Source organism: Mixophyes fleayi, chromosome 2, assembly GCF_038048845.1.
Source record: "Mixophyes fleayi isolate aMixFle1 chromosome 2, aMixFle1.hap1, whole genome shotgun sequence".
NCBI lineage: Eukaryota > Metazoa > Chordata > Amphibia > Anura > Limnodynastidae > Mixophyes > Mixophyes fleayi.
In genome coordinates this window covers 325,140,845-325,167,898 of record NC_134403.1, presented here as the reverse complement: position 1 = coordinate 325,167,898, position 27,054 = coordinate 325,140,845, and the positions used below count along the sequence as shown (strand labels likewise).

General features: G+C 41.5%; 1 long non-coding RNA gene across 1 annotated transcript in view; it reads left to right on the top strand.

Moving 5' to 3' along the window:
* LOC142140457 (uncharacterized) overlaps window positions 1–27,054 on the top strand; it is a 92,428-nt gene that overhangs the window by 18,557 nt on the left and 46,817 nt on the right. The window contains exon 2 of the long non-coding RNA XR_012688492.1: window positions 13,721–13,829. This is a non-coding gene — a long non-coding RNA (uncharacterized LOC142140457). The remainder of the gene's footprint in view (window positions 1–13,720; window positions 13,830–27,054) is intronic.

Genomic DNA, 27,054 nt, shown 5'->3' with positions numbered 1-27,054 from the left:
TGGATTGCAATAGGGGAGTCAGTTTGCTTTTGAAAATTGGATGCTGAACTATTAAATAATAGTGAGAAGGTTGATGATGAAGGTATTGATGAAGAAAATTGCATGAGGTTTCTATCCATTCTGCTGCTAGCTGATGCTGGACTGCTTGTTACTATACATGAAGTACTTGGATGCAGGTATAATATGCTGGCTAGGGTTCCCTTTACAGTTCTGCATATGCTGTCCACATGGTAGCAAGGTACCGTCCATGGCCTGTTCTATTGTTCCCCTGGACTATACTTCTGGCTTCTTCCCTGACTGTTCCCTGGAATCTTGGAATCATCGCCTGGCCTGGCTTACCACCCCGGCTTTAGCCTCATTACTGACTGTTTTTGTCTCCACTATCCACCGTAATTCACTCCATTCTTTGTCTCCATTATTCTCTGTTACCCATTCCATTGTTCACTGTTTCACTCCCTCGCTCCTCTCTGCGTCTCTCCCTCCTCGCACTATGCCCCCCTGTCCACGCGTCATTCCTATCCTCTCCCGGGGCTACACCTCATCCTCTTGCCCCCGCTCTCCCCAGCAGTCTGCCCACCTTGCCAACCTCATCCCTATCTCTCCTCTTCCCTCCCTCCCTTTCTCCTGTGCCCTGTGGAATGCCAGATCCATCCGCAACAAACTCACCGCCATCCATGATCTCTTCTTGTCCAACTCTTTTAACCTTCTTGCCATTACGGAAACCTGGCTCTCCGTCTCCGACACTGCCTCCTCCGCCGCCCTCTCCTATGGTGGCCTCTCCTTCACCCACTCCGCCAGACCTGGTGCCCGTCCAGGCGGTGGTGTGGGCTTCCTCCTCTCCCCCGCCTGTTCTTTTCGGGTCATCCCCCCCGAACCCTCCCTTTCCTTCTCCTCTTTTGAAGCACACTCTATCCGTCTCTTCTACCCCATCCACCTCCGTGTCACCGTCATCTACCGACCCCTGGTCCCACCTCCCTCTTCATCGACAACTTCGCCGCCTGGCTTCCTCACCACCTCTCCTCTGACCTCCCCTCCATCATCCTCGGCGACTTCAACTTCCCTATCGACAACCCCACCGACCCTGCCTCCATTAAACTGCTCACCCTCTCCTCCTCCCTTGGCCTCACACAATGGACCTCCTCCTCCACCCACTGCCTCGGTCACTCCCTCGACCTAGTCTTCTCCTACCTCTGTAATCTCTCTGACTTCTCCATCTCTCCCTTTCCTCTATCCGACCACCACCTCCTCTCTTTCTCTCTCTCCTCCTCTCCCACTCCCCTCCCCATGCCCACTCCTACTCACTCCAGGCGCAACCTTGACACCCTCGATCCTGTTACTCTGTCTTCTACTCTTGACACTCTCCTTTCTCCCCTCTCCTCCCAGGCTTGCCCCAACCTGGCGGTCTCCTTCTACAACCACACCCTCACCTCTGCTCTTGATGCCATCGCCCCGGCCCACTCTGTCAAACCCCGTCGCTCCCAACCCTAGCCTTGGCACTCCAAATTCACTCGCTTCCTCCAAAAATGCTCCCGTACGGCTGAACGACACTGGAGAAAATCCCGCTCCCTGGCTGATTTTCTCCACTTCAAGTTCATCCTCTCTTCCTATAGCTCCGCTCTCTCTCTCGCCAAACAATCTTTCTTTAAATCCCTTATCTCTTCCCAGTCCTCCAACCCCCGCCGCCTCTTCGCCACCTTCCGCACCCTCCTCTCCCCCCCGCCCCTCCTCTCCCCTCCTCTCTGACCGCCACTGACTTTGCCTCCTTCTTCTCCTCTAAAATCGAGGCCATCCGTCTCGAAATCTCCTCCGCCCCTCACCCGCCCGCCCCCACCCTCCCTCCCTCTCCCTCTTGCCACCACTCCCTCTTCTCCTTCCGCCCCACTACGGGAGAAGAAGTCCACTCTCTCATCTCATCCTCTCCTCCGTCTTCCTGTCCCCTGGACCCCATCCCCTCCCACCTCCTTCGCTCCCTCTCCCCTGGCATCTTCCCCTCCTCCTTCAAACACGCTCTTGTATCCCCCATTCTTAAGAAACCTCATCTTGACCCCACCTCTCTCTCCAACTATCGCCCCATCTCTCTTCTCCCTTTTGCCTCCAAAATACTTGAGAGGCTCGTCTGCAGCCGCCTCTCCACCTACCTCTCTGATCACTCCCTTCTCGATCCTCTCCAATCTGGCTTCCGCCCCCTCCACTCCACCGAAACTGCCCTGGCCATAGTCACCAACGATCTCCTCTCTGCCAAAGCTAGGGGCCACTTCTCCCTTCTCATTCTCTTGGATCTCTCAGCGGCCTTCGACACCATTGACCACCCGCTCTTGCTCCACACCCTTCAATCCTTTGGCCTCTCCGGCTCCGCCCTGTTTTGGTTCACCTCTTATCTTGCTGGCCGTACCTTCTCCGTCTCCACCTCCATCTCCCCCCCTCCCTTCCAGTAGGGGTTCCCCAAGGCTCTGTTCTCGGACCCCTTCTGTTCTTCCTTTACACCTCTTCCCTCGGTGAACTCATCAGCTCCTTTGGTCTCAAGTACCACCTCTATGCGGATGACACCCAACTCTACCTTTCCTCTCCCGATCTCTCTCCCTCCCTCATCTCCAGGGTGTCCGCCTACCTCTCCACCATCACCTCCTGGTTGTCCTCTAGATTCCTCAAACTCAATCTCACAAAAACCGAACTTATTGTCTTTCCCCCCACTCACTCCCCCTGCCCTTCCGACCTTTCTATCACCGCTCTCAACTCCTCTATCTCCCCTGTTTCTCAACTTCGCTGCCTCGGCGTCACCCTGGACTCCTCTCTCTCCTTTGTCCCTCACATCCTCTCTCTCGCCAAATCCTGCCGCTTCCAGCTGCGCAACATCGCACGCATTCGGCCCTTCCTCTCCCAAGATGCCACCAAAGCCTTTGTCCACTCTCTTATTATCTCCCGCTTGGACTACTGTAACCTCCTCCTTACTGGCCTCCCCCGCTCTCATCTCGCTCCCCTTCGCTCCGTACTCAATGCAGCCGCTCGGCTCATTTTCCTTTCTCGCCGCTCCTCTTCTGTCTCCCCCCTCTACCAATCCCTCCACTGGCTCCCCATCTCCTACAGAATCGTGTTCAAGCTCCTCACACTTACTTTTAAGGCCCTCTCCAACTCCACTGCTCCCTACATCTCCAACCTCATCTCCATTCACGCTCCATCCCGCCCTCTTCGTTCGGCTAACGACCGCCACCTCTCTTCCCCCCTGGTTACCTCCTTCCATTCCATGCTCGCATCCAAGACTTCTCCCGCGCTGCCCCCCTCCACTGGAACCAGCTCCCCCGCTCCATCAGAACTTCCCCCAACTTGTCCAGCTTCAAACGGGCCTTAAAAATCCACCTCTTCCTTAAAGCCCTTCAGTCCCCCACCCATTGACCTCCTCCCAGTCTCCCCCTACCCCCCTCCCTCTCCTGTCCCCCTCCTACTTCCCTCCTTTTCATTCTCCTCTCCCCCCCCTCCGTCCCTGCCTCCGTTATCCCCATTCCCTCCTCCTACCATTGTGTCTCTGTCCGTCCTACCCTCCCCTTAGATTGTACGCTCTTCCGAGCAGGGCCTCCTCTCCTTCTGTTCTCCACCACCTTAACTCTGCTCTCCAGCTCCTTGTCTCCTCCGCGAGGTCCTCCGGCCCCTGTCTCTACCCCGCTGGGGGCTCTCACCTCTAATCTAGCTGTTCATTGAGCTTCTGAGTTACTGTGATTTCTGTTAACTGTACTGTGCTGTCTCACCCTGTATCGTGTTTCTGTCTGTCCCTGTATGGCGCTACGGATACCTAGTGGCGCCCTATAAATAAAAATTAATAATAATAATAATATACATGATTTTCCATCTTTGATGAACTACTTGAATGAACTCACTGCAAATAACGAAACAGAGATTGCAAACTTGCGCGCAGAGCCTTCTTGCCTCTCTGTCTGTCTGTATTACCCAGTATTGTTTTATGACTGTGATTGTTTCCAATTGTAAAGAACTATGGATTTTGCTGGTGCTATATAAATAAATGATAACAATGAAGGTAAGAGGTACCTATATCCACTTATTGTGACATCACAAAGGCTGCAGATGCCTTGGCAAATGTTAACTGGGTTGGAAAAAAATATTTCCATATGCAAGAGGTGGATTTTTTGGTCTTTTTGCCCAGGCATGACTGTGCATTATGGGCATGAGGTTGTACTACTGGTGACTGACTTACTTGGTCACACAAATCATTCAGACATTCACCCCATTATCTTATTCAAGTACAACAAAATACAACATTTTCAGATTCACAATTAACCACCTCATCCTGTTGCACATTAGCAAGTTCCAAAGTATCATCCTCAATTTCTATGTCTAAATCATCATCATTACTAATTATCCTCACATTTCCAAATGTATGTAGTCGCAACTGTCGAACATATAATCCCCCCCCCCAAAGATATATGGTCGGTGGCTATACATTAATTTGATTGACATTCGGAAAGTCGACAAAATTAGATAGACAATTCAAATGGAAACATTTTTGAACATTGGAAAGAAGCGTGCTAGTGAAGAAAAGGATGGCGAACTGCACCAGTGGCAAAGTCGTGAAGAAAAGGAAACATTGCAGATACAACGATACTTACCTAGGCTTCAGATTTACATCTGTCGATGTCAACAAGAAAGAGTGGCCACATTGTGTATTATGCCTGAAAATATTGTCGCTAGAGAGCATGATTCCAAGAAAACTAAAACGCCATTTAGAGACCAATCACCCTGACATAGCTAGTAAATCACGCGATTACTTCATCAGAAAAGGTAAAAGAATTGAAAGACCAAAAAAGTAAATTTTTTAAACAAGCATTCATACCAAGCGATGCTTTGCTAGCATCTTACAAGGTGGCATATAGAGTTGCCAAGTGTAAATAGCCTCACACCCTCGCAGAAGAACTGATTTTACCGGCTGCAGTGGATATGGTCACCATTATCGTTGGGGAATAAGCGGGGAAGTTGCTTTCAAAGGTACCTTTATCCAACAATACCATGAGTCGCAGAATCCAACATATGGCTGAAGATCTGAATGACCAGTTGAATTAAAAAATGAAAGTGAAGGAATTTGCACTACAGCTAGATGAGGCAACAAACAGCAACAAGGATGCTCATTTGATTTGTTACACACGCTTTGTTGATGGTGACTGTCGAAGTTGTATAATAGGATGAACGAAAGTATATTGGTTAATATTGTTTTGTTGTGGGATTGCACTCAGTACACGTGGCATACTGTGATCGCACGGTAAAATACGCACACACTCGCACTACAACATTTAGTTATTTATATATTTCATATATAAAATTATTCCGATCCACATTGATTTATGCACAGATAGTATTTAGTTTATTATTAGTTTATATATTATGATTATATGTACACTTTAGTGTTATTTAAGGTTCATGTTATAGGAAATGTGTCATGTCTGATATCATTTTATTCCCCTATTCATCAGCAGTTGCCCGGTTCTTTCGCCGTAAAGATCGCGTGTTGCATACTCTAGTTATTGATGTTAGGGAATAAATAGTCAGAGTGATATCAAACTGTAAAATGCTAATGGACTAGTTGTAACTGGTTTCTGGGCGGGAGAATCATCTGGAATGTTGACCTCAGCCTTTGAGGGGGTTGTTTGAACTAGCCTATGACCTGTTTACCCTGAACCCACCTGAAGTCTGGACCTATAGATGCAAGCCACGTCATCTACATTGTTCCCTCTGTAACACTGTATATAATCATAGCTGCGCTCCCACTAGCTTCAGTCATTCTCTGACCACAGTATTCTAGAGTGAACTACTGTTCACTGGTACTCGTGGGAGCACATGCGAGCGCGGTATGTATGTATCTTTTGTTATTGGCTGTACTGTACTGTATTATATTATAATCATGTATTGAACTGTTAAACTAAAATAAATTACTTTGTCCGTTGGAAACACAATACAATCGCTCGGGCAATGCTTATTTGAAAACGATAGAATTACTTTAATAGTGACAATATTGTGGAAGACCTTCTCTTTTGTAAAATTATCACTGCAGGTACAAAGGCACAAGACTTGTTTCAGATCATTGACCCTTTTATGAGTGAAAACAACTTATACTGGACAAAGTGCTTTGGTGTCTGTTCTGATGGTGGTCGCTCTACATCAGGCTGTTATGGAGGATTGCAGCCACTCATAGGAACCAAAGCTCCTGATGCACTGTGGACCCACTAAATTATCCACAGGGAAACCCTTGCATCAAAGCAACTGAGTCCTCCACTGAATGCAGTCATGGAAAGCGTGTTAAAAGTGGTGAACTTCATCAAAACTCGGCCACAGAAGGCAAGGTTTTTTAAAAAAATGTGTGAGGATATGGGCTCTGAGCACACATCTTTGTTGTATTACTGTAGCTCGCGATGGCTCTCCCATGGTAATGTACTTTCCCATGTCTTTGAATTACGGCAGGAATTTTACTCCTATCTGGAATAAGAAGTACATGAGTGTGCCAATAATTACTTGGATACTGACTTTTTGTCCAAATTAGCATACCTGTGTGATCTCTTTGACAAGCTGAATGCATTGAATCTCTCACTACAAGGAAGCAACACAAACATTCTTAAACTTTCTGAGAAGGTATCAGCTTTTAGTAAAAAACTGCTTCTATGGAAAAGAAAATTAAATGAAGATGCTTACAATGACTGTTTCCCCCTGTTGCATCAGTTTGTTACATCCAGTGATGTTTACTTGACACATGAACGTAAAACAGTTTTTGAGCAGCACCTAACAAAGCTCAGTGACTGGTTTGAAAAATATTTTCCAGAGAATATGGAGAAATTTGCATGGATTCAAGACCCATTTAGTACTAATGCCCCATCTGATTCACTTCTACAGAAGAAGAAAAACTCATTGAGCTCTCCTGTGACCAGTATTTAAAAGTAAAATTTAGCAGCATGGGACTTCAAGAGTTTTGGATATCGATTAAAGATGAATATCCGATGGTAAGTGCTAAAGCACAGCGAATCCTAGTTCCATCTGCAACAGCATATCTGTGTGAAGCTGGATTTTAGGCTGTTGCTGTAATAAAAAGCAAATACCGTTCAAAAATTCATGTTGAACAGGAAATGAGGGTGGCAGTGTCCAAGCTGATTCCAAGGTTTAAAAAGTTGTGTAGTGCACAACAGGCGCACTCCTCCCATTACAAAATAATAATAAGTTTAGCATTTTTATAACATTCTTTAATAACCAAACACATTTTTGTACATATTGTTGTTTAATTTTGTTTGAGTATTATTGAGTGCTGTAAATTGTTCTTTTGAAATTAATATATATTTTTTTTCACAATTTTCGTTGGATTTATGTGTATTAGTTTTGCAAACAACTTAATAAGTATTTCTGTCCTGACCTAAATACTTGTTACGCTATTTCGACCCCATCACTTAAAAATCAGGACTACCACGTAATTATTTGGACTTAGGGGTGCCTTGAAAAATTTATGGAGACCCAAAGGGTGCCTCAAACTGAGAAAGTTTGGGAACCACTGTACTAGTAGGTAATTTGGCTGCTATCAAATTCACCCTAGTCTCTATGTGTGTATGTGTGTGTGTGTTTGTGTGTGTGTGTGTGTGTGTGTTAGGGAATTTAGGGAAATAGTGGCACTATATAAATAGCTGATAATTATTTTATTCATAATATATTCATATAATCAATTGACGGGACAGTTGTTTTTTTTCCTCCCCCCACTTTTACTAGCATTTGTCACTGTAAGGCCAAATACATTTACATCTAAATACAATTGGCTTCCAATCACGTACATGCTTGCTAAATAGAGAAATATCTATGATGGACTTGCAAGTATTGTGTTTTATTGCATTACTGGAGATTTATTGCTAATACAGGTTGTGTAGTTTATTACAGTAAGAACAGGGCATGTTACTATAGCTAATAGCTATAAAGCTTGTATTAGGCACCAGGGTGCCACATGTATGTTATATATATATATATATATATATATATATATATATATATATATATATATATATATATACACACACACACAGTTAGGATTAAGATTGAGATAATGAGATAATGCAGCCTACACGTGAATTGTAATGAATTCTGAGATACATACACATACACACATACATACATGCACACATACATAATTAGCAAGAAATTAATAAGATATTGTATCTACATATAGATTGTCATCTAATAAATGTACCATGTGTAAGGTTATGTTATTGAAATTATATTATTATAGTATCGTACAAGTAAAGATTCCGTTTCATTCATATATATCTGCGTTGTGTTTATGAATGTATAATGTCTTGATACAGGAGATATTATATATAGAAATATGTGTGATACAGTAAATAAAGTTTAAAGGACAGAAGTAGATGTGTCATAAGAGGTAAAAGCATGTGTTTATATAACAAGCGTATCCAGAAATAGAATACGAAGATAACATGCGCAATTAAGGCATAACCACGGGATCTTTTAAACTGATATATTACTACTTTTAATACAAGAATATATTGGTTTTGAGTTTTTGTAATTTGCATACATAATATTACACTATTACTGTATATTGTGTCAACTTTTTGCTCCATTGATCTTAACTATTGTGAAAAGCGTGCAAACAGATGGCTCCTCACAAGCACTTTGACGATTATTTACTTGTCAGGATGGATAAACAGTTTTGACAGTGCCTTCAGCAATCAAAATGAAACTTTCACAGCAATTAACATAATTCAATAGCCCTCAACTCTGGCAATAACAGTTAGATCCCTAACTGGTCACTGGCCACTTTTTGGCACCAGTCTCCAACACACAGATCAAACCCAGCTATTTAAGCTTCCTGTCAGGCTTTGCTCATCCTGACTCCTTAATTGATTAGACCAGGTGCTCCACCTGATCCCCTGCTGTGTGTGTGTGTGTGTGTGTGTGTGTGTGTGTGTGCGTGTGTGTGCAGGTAGCCCTCTCTGCACCTTCAGGCTGTGGTTTCCCAGGGAAACCACCACTCTTTCCTCTATTAAATGGTGGCAAAGTGTCCTTATTGCCACACTATCCGTAACTATTATATGTGACTTGGCACTTGTATTTTTGTGGACTGTTTGCTCTATATTCTGCTAGGGTGAACATGATTATGTCTTTATATTTTTGTAAAGCAAGTAAAGGTACATCTCTTTACAATTTTTAGTGTGAAATATTATGTAAGAAATATGCAAGGTATTATACATTACATTATTACTTGCAAAATTATTGCAGCTATATTTTTATCCATAGCATGAGCAAGAGATTCCCTGCATTTTCCCTGTATGACCCACGAGTCGGAAGTCTTCCATTTAATTTATACTGTAATAAAACTTTCTATATTGACTTTAATAAAATTGAAGGTGATGAGTTTGAATTGAATAACCAGAGCAGACACTTGAAATCAGAACTGAATTTCCTTATTTTCTTGTGCATATACCAGAAATGTCCATTAATGACACAGAATGACTATTACTCATATTTGGCTTGGGAAGAGAAGAATTGATTTACACCCTAACACTGTGGGGGTTATCTGCATTGTATTATACCAGGAGATACTATGGAAAAAAATGACATAATTTTCTGGCTGCTAGATATCTCTGGTCTCTCACACTTTACAGTCAAATCAGCACAGAAAGTATCCGATTTTAGACTCTTTTTATTTATTTTTTAATTGCTTTTTAATAAAATTCGCTTTTTCATATTGGTAATTTTGTTTCTCTCTGTAAAGATATATGCAACCTTAATTTCAGATAATGAAAATAAGCTTGTAATCAATTAGGCAGTAAAAGATGCATCAATGATACATTTTAGTGACAATTTAATGAAAGAAGGTGATGCCCACAGGTCCTGGGGATCAGTAGGGATTGGCAGATTTGTTCCGGGGAAGTTCTGCTTTGGTGCTGTTGAGACTGGCTTGTATGTCCACACTGACCACAGAATCTAATATGGGCTTAAGCGCTGCATCATCATCGGTGACTTTCATATATCAGTTGGTATATAGATCCATCAGTCTGGTTGAGACTTTGCCAGATTATGAAGCTTATGTGCTCTGTCTCAGCTCTGGACTGACTATCTGTGTAATGAATCCTGGGCATTGCCTTTGACCACGGCTATAGGCTATCTCCCTGCTTTTAGTATTTGCTCCCAGGTTACTTACTCTGAATAGTCCTAGGTCACCAGCTATTGGGTTCCATCCCTGGACATTAAAATATAGCTAACAAGTTGCAGCTACTGTAGGCTGAGATGGGGACTATTTTAGATGGAACTTACCACATATGACATACAAGGCAGAGAAAGCTTATTAATGGAAGTTTCCAGCATTAGCTAGATTGTGATTATGATGAGAAAAAAAATCAAGAAAACCCTTGTTCTTCAACTAGTTTTTTGATAATCCAAATAAGGAACTTACAGTTTCGCAAGTTCTTCACACTTCCCTGAACTTTGATACCTATAACTATTTATATACTGTAATTGTAACAAGCATTGACAATAGATTTAGTGGTTTAACTAAACAATAGTAAGCTAGTCAACTAAACATCTCAACAGTCCTGGCCACACATGGCAGACAAAATCAATTTGTATTTTAGCTATACACATAGTGGCCTAGGTGGACAACACCTGATGATTCAGTCCACAAGACTTTTGACATGATTGGGGTCTATTAGTGTGGCAGATGACTGCACACACAGGTTTATAGCGATGATCTGTGACCATCTTACGTCTGCATTTACCAGCACACCTGAAAGTAATCAGATTGATTTTGACTGTATCATTATCAAGCATTGTTGTCACTTTTAGACCACACACACTGCAATCTAAGGCCAGTTGCCCTGTATCAGCTGTGATATTGCAGCATGTGTGCCTGCTATTAAACATATGAAATTTTAACTGCACAGAAAGACAAAATTTAAAGACAAAGCAAATTTCTTCAAATCTAAAAATAATTATACTCCATTAGGGAGTCACTCCATCACAAGCAGACAGTCTATATTCATGGCCAAAAGTTCTAAGAATGACACAAGTATTGGTTTACACAAAGTTTGCACAACAATTGCAGAACAATGATTTCAAGCACCACCCTTCTTTTAAAGCTTCCAGTCTGTTATTTTAACTCAATCAGCATGACAGAGTGATCTCCAGCCTTGTCCTCGTCAACACTCTCACCTTTGTTAACGAGAGAATCACTGACCTGGTGTCAACTGGTCCTTTTGGGGCAGGGCTGAAATGCAGAGGACATGTTGTTTTTGGGATAAAGTTCATTGTCATGGCAAAGAGTGACTTTGAAACTAATTGCAATTCATCTGATCACTCTTTAGGACATTCTGGAGTATATTAAAATTGCCATCATACAAACTGAGGCAGCAGGCTTTGTGAAAAACAATATTTGTGTCATTCTCAATACTTTTGGCCATGACTGTAATGGATGCATATTTTGCCTCAGCCTAGCTTCAAAACTGATGGCAATTCTAAAATTAATGTAGTTAATCCACTTATGGATATCATCCATGAGTGGAGAAACATCCATGACTTTGCAAAAATATTACCTACTAAGAGACTAATTTTTCTTCAGTGACTATTCAGTTATACCAACTGGATGACATTTTACACAACGTTATTAATCTGCAGATTTTGAGATATACATTTTGTTTTTATATCAGAATATTGTTGTGTTGGTTATCATTTCTGGCCAGAAGCTATGTATCTTTATTGATTCTTTAATAACCATATTTTTTTTTATATTTACAGTCTTTAACATCAGCAAACAGTTAGTGCTTTGGAGAATCTCCTATATTTGACTACACTGTAAGATAAATATATTGTTGTAGATAAACATATTGATCTACACTAATTCCCTATTAGTTTTCAGTGTAACTTAATGATACAAATCAATTTTATCAATATATCAAAAGTTAACTGGTACAGCTGCAGCCTCAAGGCCTATTTTTAGTATTTTTAGTATTTCGCTTCCCTTAAAGGCATACTTGCCAACTCTCCCGGAATGTCCAGGAGACTCCCGCATTTTGCGAGAGTCTCCCGGACTCCCGGGCGAGTGTGGCAATCTCCCGCATCTGGATAACTCTGCCCACTTCCTAGTGAAGTGGGCAGAATTAAATCCCAAACGCTGCGATTCCCGGTGAATGACGCACCTCCTAGGAGGGGCTTGCTGCCAGCGGCTGCACACTATGTGGAGGTCCATTCGGCAAAGACAGGCAGGGAGAGTGTGCTGCCCGGCTGCTCTGATTGTGTTTAAAATGCAATTCTAGATCCGCCCCTGTTTGAAACTTATTCAATATATTTAAAAAACAGAGCGCAAACTATTTTAGGTGCAAATGATATAAGACTTACTTCTGCCTAGTGATCAAGATTGTGTGGTACCCATGTAATGTTACTTGAAACTGTACAGTTGCTACATTGTACTATTATTTCATAGTGGAAGATTTTTACTGCAGGTAGATGTGGCAAGAGCAGGGTGTCAGGCATTAAAAAAAAAATGGTTAAGCCCGCTTGGCAATCCCTCTCATTTATACTGTTCCAGAATTACTAGTATTGAGAATGGTGAGTCAGGTATTTCCATGTTATGTTTATACAATACTTAAATGCTGCCAGGTGGGACTTATAGGCAGGTTAACTTGTCCCCAAAAAAGAGCTTAGGGCTACCTGTTGTCCAATTTCCCCTCCCACTAGACTGTCTAAAGCCACTCACCCCAGCATGCCTATTGATACCAGAGAATTGCAGAAAGTCAAGGGGGACAGTCCTTCTGTTAAGCAGGCTTCGATTAACAGGCAGGTGAGTTATCTAAGGACTGTCCTACCAGAGCCAAACTGCCTTGGGAACTAAGCTGGGCATAAAAAGAGACATACCCCATCTCTTTCTATTTTGCCTTGACAGTTCTGACTAGGGATTATGGGTCCTGTTGGGCTGATCAGCTGATTGTTTGGCTACTTTTATTGAGGAAGCATCTGTGGATTTTGCCACTTTGTGGGCCTACAAAAAGCAGAGGGACATTAGGCTTGGTCCCTACTAAGCCAGGACAGTGCCACCAAAGGGACATTCACTATGACTCTTTCTAAAACAGATGGCAAGATAGGGTTGGTGTGGTGACCCACTGGTATTTGTTCTTGTTTTATCCTATGTGTTGTGCTTTTGACAATAAATGGCTTTAAATTGCCTGCTAATCATTTAGATTATTTCATACCAACTTACATATACCAGTCAGGTTGGGAAATAGGCTTTTGTATTACATGGGAATGTTAATCATTTAATGTCGGGGTTGGTGAGGGGTGAAAATGGTCTGTTTGCTAAATGTGAAGGTTATTAATTTAATGTCTGGGCTGCTGATGGGGTAGGTATGTTTGTTTATTAAATAGGAATGTTATTAAATGTTATTAATTTATTGGGCTGGTTGGGGAGATGGAGGCTTTCAAATCAATGTCGGGCTGGTTAGGGTGAAGGGGGCCTAATTATTAAACAGTGGTGCTATTATTTTAATGTTGGGGCTACACAGAGGGAGATAGGCATTAAATGTAAATGCTATTAATTAAATTCTTATTAGGTGGAAGTAGGCTTGTTTAATAAACAGAAAAAGTTACTGATTTAATGTCCATCTGGTTGTGGGGAGGGATGCCTAGATTCTTCACTCACTGCTCAACTTTTCAGAAGGTGAATAATAATGATCTCTTTTCCAAACAGGACCTAAACATATCAGGATCTGGCCAAGTAGCAACAGAGCATTAAAGCAGCAGGAGAGAAGACACCAGCAATGTGTAACCATGGAGAAGTAGCATCTACTCTCAGAAAGGTACATTGTGGGGGGGGGGGAGCTGGTGGTCCAGTGGCGTACGCAGTGCAGGCAGCCTATGCAGTATGTGTATAGTCAGTTGCATCACATACTATTCAATATGAACATGTCATCCACTGATAGAATATTGGTACAACAGCATGCAGTATAATATTCTATCAAGGTATGATGCGGATTCATAAGGTAGTGTGTCATGGCCGCCTATACGCTGCTTGCACCGCTTCTCTCTAATGACAGTGCTACAGGGCTCCTCCCGAGACTATAGGAGCCTTGTGGTAATGACTGTGTGTGAGTGCGATCACCACATTATTGCTGGGCCGGGGTGCCCCCCCCCCCAGTACCACTTTTCTCCAGTGCCCCAATCATATAAATATATACAGGGGAGCCGCAACCTCACTAGGAGGCTCCCATGAATGGGGATATACTGTATGTGTGTGTGTATGTGTATATATATATATATATATATATATATATATATATATATATATATATATATATATATATACTCTTTTTTTTGCTTTGCTTGCCTTAATAAATCAAGCACAAAGCATTTTAAACTAACTGATTCTGTTACGCTAAAGAACGCTTAAAAACTTTTCTACAGGTCAGTACAAAAGTTCCTGTTAGTGACAAAACTATTGTTTTCTTGAGGTCTTCCTTACTTACACCTTCTCACCGTTATAGTTTATAATTCTCTGCTTCATTTCAGTGATATTAAGCAAATGCCATTTTAAATTGTACTAGAAACACATAAAAAACACATAAAATATTATTTCATTAAGTAACTTTTTGCAAGGACATAACATTATAAGTAGATTGATCTTTATATGGATAGAAGTTGTTGCTCAACTGCCTTCTTCAAATAAAAAATAAATGCAAAGATGCAGATTTTTCTGTCTGACTGGGGTTGTGCTATTCTCTTTGCTCTTTCTCTCTTTGAGGGAAGTGAGGAATTATTTTCACATTAGATTTGTAATGTAGTCAATGAGACACAAGTTGAATATTCAACAAGGCCCTAGAGGTATACACTCTGTCACAGTGCATAAGGATTATTGTCAATGTATAACTTTAGAACTGTTATGTTTGATGGGAGATTTTATTTTCAGATCATATTTTATGTTTAACCCTTTTCACCTTTGCCATTCTTAGAGAAAGGACATTAAGGAAATGGAGAGATTAACTGGTGAATGTAGTGGAATGTTTTTTCTTTTTAGTCGCCTGAGGTTTAATCATTTGCAAGATCTGATCTTTTATCCTACAGAGGAATATAAAAAGGGTAGTAATGTAAAGAGATAAAAAAAAAAAACATTTTTTGCTTGTCTGAGGGAAAAGATCTATGTAAATGCAGATTTCATATAGGCTCAGTGGATTTGTGAGCTGCTGCTTCATGTCTAGTTGTTTCTGTTTGTCTTGAAGTATGGATTTGTCAGTGACAATATTTTACTTGAGCACAAGAACATTCGGCTTACACACGTGAGGTCCCTGCTACAGAAAGGTTCAGACAGAATTTCCCGGAAAGTGGTTTTGGTTTTGGATCTGGATTAGCTTTGTGTTTTGGTTTTGCCAAAACCGCCCTCATGTGTTTTGGTTTTGGTTTTGGATCTGTATTTTTTTAGAAAAATTGCTAAAATCAGAATTTTGCTCTTTTTTATCCTACATTATTATTAACCTCAATAACACTAAATTCAAGTGATTTACAGTCAATTTTGACCATCTCACTGGTCACAATATTATTTTCATACACTTTCAGACAAATACTGCAGCGACCTGGCTGGATGCTAAGCGACAGAGCAATGACTCAAACACACGGCAGTTCCTAGCACATCTAGGAAACATTGGTACACAACAGTGGCAGAAAAGAAAAGTGGGGCAAGATGGAATTGTCCTTGGATCATGAAACCAGTTATGGTTCATTTGATCGCTCCACCTGTTTCTTGGATAAGTCAGGTAATTCTACAGCTAATACATGGCAATGACCGCTGACCCCACCGGATGTGTGTTTTTATCAGACACACACCAATTCAGGGTGCCAGACAATGCAGTAAAAAGAGCCTTTGTAATTCCCAGCAAAAATTGAGTTCATCAATGAGCTTCGAATCAGCCCCAATTCCCACAAAATTATAATCTAGTTAGCTACCTTTGCTGCTGTTTCATCAAGTGTTTGCAATCTGCACTTTACATCAAAGTGGAAGGTAAAACTGGACGACATTGAGGAGTTTGAGAGTATCAGGAAGGATCTAGAGACCCGGAAAAAACAGCGGGAGGAGGTGGATCTATCAGCCAGCGAGTCGGATACAAATGTCCCTCTAAGCATGGACTCCAAGACTCGCGAGCAGACCATCCATGACAGGATCGGATACAAACCACAGCCCAAACCAAACAGACACGCCACACAATTTGGAAACTTTGAATTTTAGCGACGAGAGACGTGTGGATAATACTTGGATGTCTATTTAGATATCCATGCTTACATTACTTCTGCAAACAACGTTGTTCTTTGTTAATGAAACTGTTGTCTTTATACGATTCAAAAAAATTAAAAATAATCCTCCACCGTTGTTTAGATGTTGATCGTTGATAGTAGGATCAGGTGGAGTTACAGCAGAGGTGTCACTAATTATGGTTAACAGTAGACATGACCAGATGTCAAAATGTTGTGCTGAGTCATCTGCATCATCAATGGTTGTCTATGATTTTTGCTAAGCACACAACAATATATAGCACATGTAGGAAAAATTGGCACACAGCGGTAGCTGAAAGGAAAAATGGTCCAAGATGAAATTGTCCTTGGGCCCTCCCACCCATCCTTATGTTGGATCTTAAAAAAGACATGCACACTTTAACAAACCAAGCACTTCAGCCAGAAAAGTACCACTCCTTGTGGCTGAAGTGCTTGGTTTGTTTGGGCCCCCACAAAACAAGATAACAATGGTCTTAAGCCACCAAAGGTAACAGTGCTGTTAATGAACTCTATCTACTGTGGTAAGATGTTGTTGTCATCATCCTTAGCCTGCTTTCTTCCAGTTCGGCTTTTACACTGTTACGACTCACGCCCAAGGTATTAACTCCTAGAACCGCTTCAGAGGTCTTTGCCTATAGGAACCGCTTTTCCCGTAGAGCTAGATGCGCTCACAATTACTCTAATGCCCCCAGGACTTGTACTCTAGTAGTAGGAGCTGATACCTGAGAACGTAGCTCAGGTGTTCACAGAGAGGTGGAGTGAAGATCCCGGCAAAGGTTTTGAGGGTCACCGGCAAACAGTAGCATTTAGGTCCAGGCCAGGGGTCAAAAAGGTCACAGGCAATACGGCAGTGTCAAAATCCAGGCAAAGGGGTCAAGGTCACAGGCAATCAATCAGTGTCAAAATCCAGGCAAAAGTCGACAACAGAAGAGAGGGAATATCAGGAACAGCAACACAGCAGGAAAGTTTGTTAAGTAGCAGGGACTATTAGCGGCAAGGAGGCAGGGAGGCTTTGCCCCTTCCTGCCTAACATACTGGTATAGACCAATGTAAACCGTTTGGCCAAAGGAAGATTAATTAGCCACCTGGCTATTTCTTAATTTGCGCTCACGCCCGGCTGTCCTGGATGCCGGGGCACGGCGCTACAAACTGAGAGCATAATGACCGTTGCCATGGCAACAGCCGGGACAAACCGGAAGTGGCGTTCCGGTCGTCATGACGACTGCCGGGACACTGGGGCAGAGAGTCGGCTCCGGGCATTGCCGCGGCTCGTGACATACACGTAAAAGTATTTGTGCACCACTTTTGGAGTCAGAATGGCAAGGTCTTGCTTGGTCACGACTGACCTTACAAGAAGATGCTCAGTAACAGTTGCGAACTCATGCTCATAGAGAAAGGCGGAGGCCTCATTCTTTCTTTGCCACTGTGTGTGTAGAATGGCATGTTGGCAATTCTTGATTACAGCTCTTTTTTTCTTGACCAAGGTAAAAGGTGTTTTCTTACATGTTTGTTTTCCTGACTTCAAAAGACTTTGTACTTTTACATAGGCTTCACCAGATGACGTACTGGGATTTCTATCATCATGACTGCAGCTGCTTGGTGCTCCTGCTCTTCTGTGTACTGCTGTGAATCCATTTTGATAACACCATACACTTTGACTGCAAATTCAGAAGAAAAGCCTGCAAGGCCTAGCATTTGTATTTCAGCAATGACAATTAGCAATGGAGCAATGGAGCTCTTCTCTTTGGGTGTATATATAACACCATACACTTTGACTGCAAATTCATAAGAAAAGCCCGCAAGGCCTAGTATTTGTATTTCAGCAATGACAATTAGTAATGGAGCAATAGAGCTTTTCTCTTTGGGTGTAACCCAGTGGTTCCCAAACTATTGCAGTTTGGGGCACCCTTAGATTCTCCATCATCTTTTCAAGGCACCCCTCCAAAATAATTACTGAGCAGTCCCATTTTATAAGTAGCTGGGTCAAAAAACGTAACAAGTATTTAAGTCAGGACAGAAATACTTATTTAGTTATATGCAAAAATACACATAAATCCAAGGGAAAATAATATTTTTATATATTTTTTTTCAATTATATTTCTTTCAAAGAATAATTTACAGCTAACTCACTCTGTGCCCCTGCATCATCTCCACACACTCTGTGCCCCCCTGCATCATCTTCACACTCTGTGCCTCCCTGTATCATCTCCACACTATGTGCCCCTCTGCATCCATGCTCTGCCCCCTCTGCATCCTCACTGTGCCCCCTCTGCATCCTCACTCTGCCCACTTCTGCGTCCACGCTCTGCCCCCTCTGCATCCTCGCTATGCCCCCTCTGCGTCCACTCTCTGCCCCCTCTGCATCCTCGCTGTTCCCCCTCTGCATCTTCGGTCTGCCCCCTATGCATCCCGCCATTGCCAGGAAAAGAGAAAAAAACAAACAAAAAATAAAAACTTACCAATCTGACGGCGACCGGGACCCAGCATCCTCTCTCCTGCCGCTTATCATTGAATGTCGAGCGTGATGACGTCACGCCTGACATTCAGTGACAAGCGAGGAGGGAGGAGGATGCTGGGTCCCGGGCGCCGCTGGATTGGTAAGTTTTGGTTTTTTTTCCCTCTTCCTCTCCACGGCACCCCTGTGACAGCGCTGCGGCACCCCTGGGAGCCGCGGCGCACAGTTTGGGAACCTAGGGTGTAACCTATATAACACCATACAATTTGACAAAAACTCAGAAGGAAAGCCTGCAAGGCCTAGTATTTGTATTTCAGCAATGACAATTAGCAATGGAGCAATGAAGCTCTTCTCTTTGTGTGTTACCTATATAACACAGTAGAATTTGACTGCAGAATTACACCAACCCTGACAGCACTAGTATTTGTATTTTTCTGCAATGAGAATTAGCAATGAAGCTCTCCTAAATGTCAATGTAGACTTTGTCGAACACTGCTAGCCCCTCCTCTTCCAATTCTATCTATTTGGCTGACCAACTGCTCTACACAGTGTGCTCCCCCTTCTGTGTCTCTCTTAGAAATGGCGCTAGATCGCCATGGACGGCAGTATTTATAGATTTCAAAACTCGTGAGATCCAAGATCCGATGACGTAACAATGACGTTTTGCCTCGTTTTCGATTCCAAAAAAGCGCGAAAGTACAGAGCCGGCTTTGCTTGGTACTCGGATCCCCTAAGTTTGGGTGTGTTCGGTTCTCGAGGAACCGAGCCTGAGCATCTCTAGTATGAACCAATATAGGGACTCCCAATGATTAGAGTTAGGATCCCCCTATTAGCAGAAGTGCCTTACTGGGCAGGTGCCATATCATGCATTTACAAATCTGTGTATCTGAGAATCTTTTACTAGTTCACAGCAGTGTTGTTGGGGGATTTGGCTCTATTTCCTCCTTTCTGGATAACTCTGCCCTCTCAAGCACTTGATGTGAACCTATTAATTGATTGAGCAACTTCCATTTCTATATTACTAAAATAATACTAGGAACCATTTGCCACCTTTAGGCAAGCACAAGAGCATTTGTTTTCTGTATACTCATAAATTTGCCATTCAGTTTTCTAGGAAGTTACACTATTCTCACTAGAAATCTTTAACTTATAATTCCTGTTTCCAGCAGTGAAATACAGTAGCAGGTATACTAATAACTATTTAATTGTTTGGACTATTTTCACACCCAAAATTGAATAATTTGATTGGTTGGAGTTTGTGTTTAAGTTATTAGACTGCACCCAACTGAGTTCTTGCCCTACTGCCTACAGTCTTTAAATGTAATAGTAGAAGTGGAGCTGCTAAGCATTGTTGTGCATTATTTTCTGACTGTCAGAAGTGTCAGAGCAGAAAGACTAATATAAATAATATGTATGTAGTAGCGAAACTACACTGGTTGTAGGAGGTGTGGGCATTATGAGGCCCTGGTGTGAGGGAAGCCTGGCAATGCCTGTGTACCACTCTGAGACCCTCTCTCTGCTCTGCAAAGCAAAGTCATTTTCTGAGTAGTGCCCTCTTCTGAGTCGTGCCCTCTTCTGAGTAGTGCATACACAGTAAGGGAGTATGCTGGACTACACATACTCTTATTTTTCTGTTCTTTTAAACTCACCTTGACTTTGATGGAATTTCATGAACAACTCTCAAATTCATGTTAGTACTGTATCTATTTCCCTTCAACAGGACTGCTTCATAAAGCAAGTATAGTTTTTAAAGATACACATGTTCCCAGAGTGTTGGGGCTTCCACTTTGTTATAGTTAGTTTGGGCTAATACTCTTCCTCTTCCCTGTTCCTTTAATTGACTCTTTCACCTTGCTCCATGCACCAGTCTTCCTTGAGACAGAAACTAGCCTCTTTAGCACCCTGAGAATCTGATGATATCTGAATACATGAAAAATTATTTGGAGAACTGTTTCATGTTAGAACCCAATCCTTCTTTTTTGGTATCAAAATACATTTCCTTTAGAATTCCTTTTGACCACCTTATCTTAAACAAAATTGCAGCCAAGAGAATGCGGTCTCCGGACATTAATCTGAGAACTTTCTACCAAGAAAACATTGTGTATTAACTGAATTAAGAGAGGGGATACAACCTAATGTCGCACGCTGCTCATTCGGCTTCCATAGACAAAGACTGTGACACTCACATGTGTCTCATTAACAGACTTCAAACATCTAAGTTCTGATCTGCGCATGTGCAGAATGATTACCTGGCTACTTCTAATTAAGATTCCTATTGGTTCCTGTTTTGGCTCCAGACTTGAAAAGGCACTTCCTCCCTTTCCTCTGGGCCTGTTGATCAAGTTACCTGTCTGATTAGGTTCCTACCTATTCTGTTCGCTCTCACCTGGATTGTCAGTGCCTCTGCTGTGTTGCTGTTCCACTGGCTGTGCTGCTCAAGCTGCAACTGTCTCCGCTGTGTTTGCTGTTCCACTGGCTATACAGCTCAAGCTGCACCTGTCTCTGCTGTGTGATAATCCATGGGCTATACAGCTCAATCTGCACCTGTCTCTGCTGTGTGAAACTCCACGGGCTATACAGCTCAAGCTGCACCTGCCTCTGCTGTGTGCTACTCCACGGACTATACAACTCAAGCTGCACCTGTCTCTGCTGTGTGATACTCCACGGGCTATACAGCTCAATCTGCACCTGTCTCTGCTGTGTGATACTCCATGGGCTATACAGCTCAAGCTGCACCTGTCTCTGCTGTGTGAAACTCCACGGGCTATACAGCTCAATCTGCACCTGCCTCTGCTGTGTTTCTACTCCACGGGCTGTACCGCTCAAGCTGCATCTGCCTCTGCTGTGTTGCTACTCCACGGGCTGTACCGCTAAAGCTGCATCTGCCTCTGCTGTGTTGCTACTCCACGGGCTGTACCGCTCAAGCTGCATCTGCGTCCGCTGTATCGCTGATCCTAGGACTGGACTGTTTAAACCACACCTGACTTCGTCAGGCTACTATTCTACTGTTTCAAGTCATCTCTCTGAGTCGTCCTGTTCAAGCTTCATCTACTCCGCATTGGCCTCTGTGGCTCAGTGGCACTACAGGTTGTATCATCAAGCTGCTTGTTGTTCTCTTCTCTGACTGAACTGTTCATGTATTAATGAAAGTATTAAGGCATTGTATGGTATCGGATGCCTGCCGCATCTAGTGTGATTGTATTGCTAACTGGACTGTTACTCTTTCCTCTGATGTGTGCTGCTCTATTGTGATACCATATACCTGCTGCCTTATTCTTTCCACCTTATTGCTGGACTGTTCATTCTATGCCATATCTATATTACATGCTGATTGTTCACATTGCATATGATATTGCCGGTGGGTCCGTCCACCTTGTACTACGCTCCTAGTGTCTATATATATATATATATATATATATATATATATATCTATATCTATATCTATATCAAGACTTTCCTGTTAATTCATCCAGTCATCATTAAACCGCTGATTGTACTTTTATCCTGCATCTGTCATCTGTTGACCCTCGGGCTTCTACTACCACTTGCCATTGTGTTACCATACTCTCATTCCCCGAGGATCCGTTCCTATAACACCTATTGAACGGATCCAGAGTCCAGAATACCAAACCGTGACACCTAATCAGAATGTGTGATGATGATGAGAGGAAAGAAAGAGTTAATATTTGTATCAGCCACTATGAAAATACCAAAGTGCATGTAATATTGTTTGACTTAATGCTATTAATTCAGTGAAAGTATTTGTTAGTCCTAAACTGGCCTTGACCCATATCACTTGGTGTGAAACAGTGAATTCTTAGATTTATTAATTATTTATTTCATTATTTATTCATTTTTGCTGGTTTGCCACAAATGACTCTTCTATTTTAGCCCCAACATCTGCGTTAATCAAGTATTATCTACTGAAGCAGTTTGTCTTTTCTTTCCTTTATTGCTTAAGTCAGGGCCATCTTAACAACATTATGGGCCCCCGGGCAAAGCAGTGCACCTGGGCCCCTACATATATAGATATAAATATAGATATAGATGTATAGAGATACAGATATAGATATATAGCAATAGATAGATGTACTTGCTCAGTGACCCTTGTAGGTTTTTTTTGCAGGTTTTTTTCTTTTGCAGCTGCCCATCGTGCCCAATGGAAAAGATGGCCCTGGCTTAAGTTCTTCTAAGCACTGATCATACTTGCCCCTTTTATAAGTTTACTGTGTCTGCCTTGGGCTATTTTCTTCAAAGTAGCTGCTCATCATAGGTTCTACAAAGCATGACATTTCATATGTACAAATGTATGGGGCCACCACATGAAAAATTATTTTAAAATTGCATGTGATCCTGCTGATTATATGAAATTCAACCAGTGTTGGCGACTGCAGGGATGATAACTTGACTCTTTCTGATAAGCACTGGTTTGATGGGGTATTTTATGCTGAATGTGGGATAGCTGCTATACAGTAGCTCACTGTATGCCTAAATTAAAATAGTCACAAGGGTGGAAGCTTTTACATTTAATAACCCAATCCCAGGTCAGCAAGTGAATAGCTGATGCTTTTCCATTAAGCAGGTACACTTTATATATGTAAGAAACTTTATTTATATGTAAACATCAATCAATGGAAAAAAATATTACGTGCACAAATATGACTTTTCTGAATAAAAGCTAAAGTTGTAATTACTTAAGGTGGTGGTCCAAAGCTGAAAGTAGGTGTCATATTTAGGTGGTGGTTTTACTTTTGTCTGCATGTGCAGTTATGTTAGGTCCACATCCACAATCAAACAATTGGTAGCTCAAATGAGTGTGTGTATCTGTGCGAACAGCTGTCAAATATTTGCACTTGCACAAAAATTCTGCACACTGCAATTGTATTTTCCTTTTGGTTTGTAGAAGATCCTTTCGCCCCTTCATCTAAATTTAGTCATCATTTTAAGGATAATACAATCGGCCTACTTCATTAAGGAAATCAAAACAAACATCCTTTTATAAAACGCACGAATTTCGGCTATATACACGTAGGTATTCAGCTACATGCGGATCTGAAGAAGCATTTCTTGTTGAATATGGGTCTAGGTACGCTATGGGTATGCGGCACTTTAGATAGACAAAACCCATTGCTGGATACGAACAATACATATGTGAAATATAAAGTCCCAAAAGTTTCAAAGCGATTGTCACCCATTAACAATATAATCATTAAGGAAAAGACATGGGGGGGGGGGATTTTTTTTTTGCAACCAGTACATTGATCAGGATTTTTTTAAAGCATACCGTATATAAAATTATTTTTTACAGTTTCTCCTAACTGCGAACACATGTTGTGGCATCCATACACGGCCATCATCACTAGTAATTGACACTTACACCTGCCAAATAGAGGGTGCAAGAGATACGACTGAAAAACATGTACCTAAGAGAACCCTCGAGCTTCAATCGGATGCTGCTGCGTGCTCTCGGCCTCAGCACGCCCCTGCTGTACATTGCCTACTTTAATCCTCCCCTTCACCTCCCATTTCAGCCCTTCAAGTCGTAGGCAGTTATAAATGTAATTTATGTGCAAACATGAATTGCATATACTTTGATGCAAGTCACAGGTTTCGCACATGCGCTGAGGGAAAATACACAAAATACGCCATGTAAATGGACTTATATTCTTTAATGAATCAGGCCCCATATGTTTAAAAATAAGTCTGTTCAGTTAATTTCCAACTCAAACTTCTCCTAAGCTGTTCCCTTGTTGAAATATTGTGTCTTTTAACTAATACTCTGTTAGGACCTTCTTTTTCCAAACTATTGCCAACCTATGAATTCAAAATATTTTAATTTAGTGAAATCTATTTGTCTCATGGCACATACAGATATCTTGTAGACGCATGGCCATTGCCCAAAGGAGAAATCCTGGATAAAGCATTATACTTCGCTTAATTTGAGATTTCCTCTGTAATCAGGTAACTGGTTCCCAAATGCCACTAGTAAGATACAGATAATATCAGATATTGTCCTCCTTATCAGGTCATGGCTTTCTGGTCGCTCAGCTCCTATCTGGTTAGGCTTGATCAGTGCACTTTCTGTTATTAGTTAAATGTACATTTGTGAACACAAAAGCAGGCTCATGGGCATATAACATCTCTTGGAGATACCATTGTATTGTATTTAAATTTAGTCATTTCATATCAGTTCTTTGTAGCTCTCGCTCATATTATTATTATTATTATTATTATTATTATTATTATTATTATTATCCTTTATTTATATAGTGCCAACATATCTGCCCTTGGTCCGGTGAAACTTATAAAGAACCTAAATTCTTTACCACACAAACAGAAGAATTAATCTGCCAGTATGTTTGAGACTGTGAGAGGAAACCCACACACACACAGAGGGAACATACGAACGTCACACAGATAATGCCCTGGTTGGAATCAAACCCATGGCCCCAGCATTGTGTTGCAGCAAAGCTAATCGATGTGCTACCACACAACATTGTATTACATTAGTGATCAGTGTTGTGAGTAAGAGATATCAGTGATAAAATAGAAGGAAGGAGCATAATTATGTTTTTTTTAATTAACTGCTTGTTTTTAATTAACTACTTTATTTTTTTTATTCTCACTTTACTGTGATTTTTTTTAAAGAATGCTGTACGTGGTCCACTATTTTTTCTCTTTTAAACTTCGTTAATATTAGAATATAAGAATGTGAGCTGCTCTCTGAATTGGTATGTTACCCTATTCCAATGTGATTGGAAAGTTATTGTCATGTTGTGTATCCTCTGTGGTCTTACATACAGTACTGTATTTTAAAAATGAGATATCTCCTAATGGAAAGGTATTGTGTCTTTCAAAACACAGATTAGATCTCAACAGGCAGCAGGAACAAAGAACCCAATTAAGCTCAGCTGGGATTAGAAGTTCTAAGGCAAGACAAACTTTAAAGGACATTTTTCACTTTTGGAAATTTCCTTTTGAAAATGCAGCACCTTTTACAGAAATTACATTATTGAGGCCTTTTAGTTTGGGAATCCCTTTTACTGTGCCTGGGAGATGATGGGACTTTGAAGGACAGTGAAGAATGTGTTCTGTCTCACTCTCCACCTATGGTGTTATGGCACTGCATCACCAAATAGACATTAGTTTGTCCAAGCATGGTAATGAATGATGATGGGGCATTCAAAGAAGGAGATTTAGATATAGACTGTTACCAGTTCCCTGCTCTTTCCATGCAAAATTAATCAATTCAAATCTTAAACAGACCACTTAAACTGTAATCATTTGATTTTCTTACCAAATAAGTGTAAGTATCTGGAATACTTGTCTATCTTTATTAATTTACCATCTGTGGTTCTGTAAGATAAACCATAGTTACCTACTTGTAAGGAATTACTGGGGGATTCACGAATTTTTGGGACTGGGAGAGCAGGGCAACCACCCAAATCCTACTTGCTTCGTTGGTGAATTGGGTGGGGGTGGGTCTAATCACATCATCCTGGCCCTGCCCATATTATAATAGGCCTAAATTGGTATTGTATAGCAGGGGGCGGGACCTAATGAAGCTATTAGCATGACCACACCCCCATCTCACCGAAGGATGATCTTCAAAGTTGGCAAGTATGAAATAAACATAAACAGGCTGATATACGGTTGGCATAGGCTGGTATACTTTGGAAACTGACAGAAAACCAGAGTGGTCAAAAAAACTCTTTGCTCTGGACACTCTAAAACAGAAACCTCTTGGTATATATTTTGTCTCTGTTTAAAAAAAAAATGTCACAGACATTGTGAAATGTCAATGTGCATTTAAAAAAAAAATAAAAAAAAAATGTGATGTCAAATCAGGGCACAGGTCAGTTTTAAACAATTTGTGTAATGGTTCTGTCATTACTGGGAGATATTACAGTAGATTCTTTCTAATTTTACTTAGCCATTGGTAATTGGAAAAGGACATGGTTAAAGAACAAAAATTGCTCCAGGACACCTTCTTCTAAACGGAAAAATAAATTGTCTGTGTTCTTCCACAGTTTGTGATTCTACTCTTCTTAAATATCATAATTTTATTCCCAGCAAAAGAACAGCAATTGGATCTATTGAAATTCGATGCATCTAATGCATATGACAGAAGCCGCTGAGCGTGCAAGGAATGCTGATAGTAATGAAAAAAGGAAAAAAACAAACAACCAAGTAAGACTGACTGATCGAAGTAAAATATGCACTGGCAAGACTATACAGTATACATCTAAAAGATACATACATGTGGCAAAGGGTATGTACAGTACATGAGCCTAGTGTCTATCAGTACA